Genomic DNA, 5,426 nt, shown 5'->3' on the forward strand with positions numbered 1-5,426 from the left:
CAGTGGCTCCTAGGTCTTTTAAGTCTTGGATATGTTTCCTGAGTTCCCACTGCCTATCTAATGTTTTCACGGGAGTTGTCCGATCTAATGCGAAAGACCAGTCGCTTTTTTGTAGGTTCCTACTTTTAAAGCTGCTGCGAGGATAGCTTCTTTTAGAGTGTATGTCTTAAAATTCACCAAGATCCTCCTGGCAGTTTTCCTCCACGGGCGTGCTATAAAAGGGTCGCGATGAACTCTCTGAATATCTTGCTCAATGATATCCAAATCCAAATTGGGATTACACTCTTTTATTAAATTACACACAAAGGCTTTAATGTTTCCCTCTTCCTTCCCCTCTGGGATATGTAAGAAGCTAAGATTATTCCTTCTCGCATTATTTTCTAAGGACTCCAGCTTGTCCCTGAGCTCCCTTTCGTTTTTCTTCAATTTCGTGATCTCCTCCTGATGGTCCATTGCTCCGACCCTGTTGACTAAAGAGTTAATCTTCTCCTCCATAGCCCCACAGTACCCCTGTACTTTTTGCTGGTTAAGCTCAGACGTTGTGAACCTCTCCCTTAATTCTGTGAGTAGCGTCCCCATTGTATTTTCAAGCTCCGCCGAATTATTTACTTTCGTTGTGACAACTGATGTAGTTGCCTGCTCTGAAGCTATTGAAGAACACTGAGCAAGTATAGAGTCATCTGGGGGGGTAGTGTTACTTCCTTCACTGTTGCTTCCTTTGAAACATAACAGGGGGTCAAACCTATTTTTTAGTCGGAGAGTAAGCTGCTCCGAGGGAGATGAATTAAGAACCACACCAGAGGCCATGTCATTCCTTGAAGATGATTTTGATGGTTGGGGAGCAGTGCACCCTTCAGGAAGTTCTAGCTGAGTGCTTGCTGCTTTGACTGCAACTTTAAAAAAAGACCAGCGAGAGTGGGTGACCCTTATTTTAATAGGATTTTTGCTAGGCTTCTTCTTAGTGAATGACTGGGCCTTAATGGCTTCAGGTGATTTTTTGCTTGCCTTTAATTGTTTCACAGCTATAGCTGTATGTTTGGGGTGTTCCAAAGGGGTTAACAATGGTGTCTATGGAAAAACAGCTTGGGCTTTCGTAGGTAAGCTTGTATCTGTAAAGCTATGCAAATCCCGCTCTCCCCAGACCCCCCTGCTCGTCAAGGTGTATCTATTCCTGTCCCCCTCAGTAGTCGCAGGGCTGGACTGCTTCCCCTTCTTACTTCTGGGATTATTTTGCAATTTGCTAAAGGGGCTTCGGGGTCTTTGTCCTCCAATAACGCTCCCCCCTTCCACCTCACCGCTTTCATAGGAGAAATTTGCGGTTCCAGTCTTGTCCCCTGCTCCTCCTCGACTGTTGGTGTCCTAAATGTGTACCTTCCTGCAGGTAGCCGGTTCTTGCTGCGGCGTGGTGGCTCCAACCGAGCCTCGCTGCCGCTTCTGCCTAATCTAGGGTGACCAACCGTCCGTAAATTTCAGGGACAGTCCGTAATTTCGTCTGTCTGTCGGTTGTCCGTGAAGGATTCTTTAACGGACGCCATTTGTCCGTAATTTTAACCGGGCACCGGTCGCACCACCCTAAAGCCCGCACAGCTTGCCCCCACCTCCCTTCTTGACTCAATGCTGTTGAGGTCTGCATAACAGTCTCGATGCTGTACCAAAGCTCAGACACCCAGCAGCATCGGAGAGGCCTCGCGGGATGGCAACCTTCATACTTCAGCCCTTGATGAGCTGTTAAGCGGGGCTTGAAGGTGACTGAGAAGGAGGGGATGCAGCTTTAGGAGCTGATCTGAGATGTACAGATGTACACAAAAAACAGGAATTACAGAGAAACATCAAAGTCAAACTTTTCACTCTGCAGCTCAGCCTGGGCTCAGAGTTCGTAGCTCTCTGATCTCATCTGTGCAGGAGCACAGCGCCTCTTCTCAGGGTACTAGCAGGGGGGTCAGCGCCTCATCTCAGGGTACTATCAGGGAGGTCAGCGCCTCTTCTCAGGGTACTAGCCTGGGGGTCAGCGCCTCTTTTCAGGGTACTAGCAGGGGGGTCAACGCCTCCCCTCAGGGTAATAGCGGGAGGTCAGCGCCTCTTCTCAGGGCACCAGCGGGAGGGGGAGGGGTCAGCGCCTCTTCTCAGGGCACCAGCAGAGGGGGGTCAGCGCCTCTTCTCAGGGCACCAGAGGGGGTTCAGTGCCCCTTCTCAGGGCACCAGAGGGGGTTCAGTGCCTCTTCTCAGGGCACCAGCGGGAGGTCAGTGCCTCTTCTTAGGGCACCAGCAGGGGTCAGCACCTCTGCTCAGGGCACCAGAGGGGGTTCAGTGCCTCTTCTCAGGGCACCAGAGGGGGGTCAGCGCCTCTTCTCAGGGCACCAGCGGGTGGTCAGCGCCTCTTCTCAGGGCACCAGCGGGGGGGTCAGCGCCTCTTCTCAGGGCACCAGCGGGAGGGGGTCAGCGCATCTTCTCAGGGCAACAGACGGGGTCAGCGCCTCTTCTCAGGGCACCAGCCGGGGTCAGCGCCTCTTCTCAGGACACCAGAGGGGGTTCAGTGCCTCTTCTCAGGGCACCAGCCAGGGTCAGCGCCTCTTCTCAGGACACCAGAGGGGGTTCAGTGCCTCTTCTCAGGGCACCAGCCGGGGTCAGCGCCTCTTCTCAGGGCACCAGAGGGGGTTCAGTGCCTCTTCTCAGGGCACCAGCCAGGGTCAGCGCCTCTTCTCAGGACACCAGAGGGGGTTCAGTGCCTCTTCTCAGGGCACCAGCCGGGGTCAGCGCCTCTTCTCAGGGCACCAGAGGGGGTTCAGCGCCTCTTCTCAGGACACCAGAGGGGGTTTAGCGCCTCTTCTTAGGGCACCAGAGGGGGGTTCAGTGCCTCTTTTCAGGACACCAGAGGGGGTTCAGTGCCTCTTCTCAGGGCACCAGAGGGGGGTAGTGGGGGTCAGCGCCTCTTCCCAGGGCACCAGCAGAGGGGGTCAGCGCCTCTTCTCAGGGCACCAGCGGGGGGTCAGTGCCTCTTCTCAGGGAACAAGCCTGAGTCAGCACCTCTTCTCAGGGCACCAGCGGGACGGGGTCAGCGCCTCTTCTCAGGGCACCAGAGGGGGTTCAGTGCCTTTTCTCAGGGCACCAGCCGGGGTAAGCGCCTCTTCTGCGGGCACCAGAGAGGGTTCAGCGCCTCTTCTCAGGACACCAGAGGGGGTTCAGCGCCTCTTCTCAAGACACCAGAGGGGGTTCAGCGCCTCTTCTCAAGACACCAGAGGGGGTTCAGTGCCTCTTCTCAGGGCACCAGCGGGAGGTCAACGCCTCTTCTCAGGGCCCCAGCGGGGGTCAGCGCCTCTTCTTAGGGCACCAGAGGGGGGTTCAGGGCCTCTTTTCAGGGCACCAGAGGGGGTTCAATGCCTCTTCTCAAGACACCAGAGGGGGTTCAGTGCCTCTTCTCAGGGCACCAGCGGGGGTCAGCACCTCTTCTTAGGGCACCAGAGGGGGGGGTTCAGTGCCTCTTTTCAGGGCACCAGAGGGGGTTCAGTGCCTCTTCTCAGGGCACCAGAGGGGCTAGGGGGGTCAGCGCCTCTTTTCAGGGCATCAGCGGAGGGGGTCAGCGCCTCTTCTAAGGGCACCAGCGGTGGTTCAGCACCTCTTCTCAGGGCACCAGTGGGGGGTCAGCACCTCTTCTCAGGGCCCCAGACATCCTAGATCCGGCCCTGATTACACCGAGGTAGCACGTGGTTCTCTTCACAGAGCTTAATAACTGTCACTAAAGTGTAAACAAACCTCGATCCTTCAAACATGCAGTCTATAATGTAATAAAATAAATAAATGGCACAATCGCACCCACACTGATTAACAAAGTATGGAGGACAATCAGTTAAATCAGTTCTCTTGGAGTATCTCCGTTACGTACTGTACATCACAGTGGGGGATGGCAAAACTAACATTTTGGAGAGAGAGACTGTCTTCTCGTTGTCTTGTCCAGGAGTGGGTGAGGAGCCCTACCCCACCCTGGAAGAGACCAAGATGATACTAGAATACTGCATGCCCACCCCTGTGCCCACTCTGGTGGATCCAGTTCCCCCTCCTGTGATGGCTCCTGCCCCTCCACCCCCCCCCCCCCTTGATGGCTCCTGTCCCCCCATGCGGTGGCTATTGTCCCCCCGCGCCTGTGATGGCTCCTGTCAGGATCCCCCCCCCCCCCCCCCCCTGTGGTGGATCCTGTGTCTGCCCTGGGTGGCTTCTGTCCCAGTCCTGGAATGGCTCCTGCAGCGAGGAATATCCAGGAACAGATTTTTTTCTTGACGGGCCTCTTCTCAAATAGGCTCAGCTCAAAATTAACGTGAAAAGGTGGGCAAGTGAGTAAGTGAAGGGATGGGTGGATGGCTGGATGAATTAGTGAAAAGGTGAATGGATGAATGAAAGATTGAATAGATGGATAAGGAGAGAGGATGGATGGATTGATGAGTGAGTGGAAGAATGGAAAAGAGAAAGGTAAATAGCTGGATGTATGGGTGGAAGGGTAGCTGGGTGGATGGATGAGTGCAAGGATGGATGAGTGAAAAGGTGGATGATGAGTGAGTGGGTGGATGGATGAGTGAAATAGTGGATGGATTGATGGATTGATGAATTGATAAGTGCACGGGTGAATACGTGAACGGATGCGTGAAAGGGTGGCTGTAAGGATAGATGAGTGAGTGAAAGGGAGGATAGATGGACAAAAGGATGAATAGATGAGTGAAGGAGTGAAAGGATAAATGGATGAGAGAAATGATGGATGAGTGAATGCATGGATGGGTAGAAGAGTGGATAGATGACTGTACATATGGATAGGGTGAAAGGGTGGATGGATAATGGATGGATGAGTGAAAGGATAAATGAGTGAAATGATAGATGAAAAGATACATGATGGATAGGTTTGCAAATGGTTGAATATGTTTGAATATAGCTGGGCTTACTTATACTATTGTGTGACCTCTGATGTGTCTGTAAAACGCATCCAATTGTCCTGAAGTTTTGTCCTGAATTTTGACCTCCTGTCCTAAATTTGTGTCCTGAATTTTGACCCTTTGTCCTGAGTTTTTACACTCACCGTCCTAATTTTTTTGCACCAATACCAGTTGGTCACCCTAGCCCAATCTCCTCTCAGGTCTCCCCAACTCCGCGCCTCGGTAAGCTGCGCGGGTCGGCACAATCAGGGCAGTTGTTTTTTTCGCGAGACAAGCAGGCAAGTATGATATTCGGGACTTCGGGGGCAGAAGATCGTTATTCTATATGCGTAGGGCCAGGCTTCACTCAACGCAATGTGCTGCGGCCTGCCAGTGGGGGAGAGAGCTCCCAACCGCAACTACCTCACGGCCGCCATGTTCCCCTTCCTCCTACACACAATGCAGAGCATGACTAGTTCATGCTCTGCATTGTGTGTACCTTTCCTTCCCCAGTCTCTGTGTCGCAATGTC

The sequence above is a fragment of the Lissotriton vulgaris genome, chromosome 3_1, assembly GCF_964263255.1.
Source record: "Lissotriton vulgaris chromosome 3_1, aLisVul1.2, whole genome shotgun sequence".
Taxonomy (NCBI): Eukaryota; Metazoa; Chordata; class Amphibia; order Caudata; family Salamandridae; genus Lissotriton; species Lissotriton vulgaris.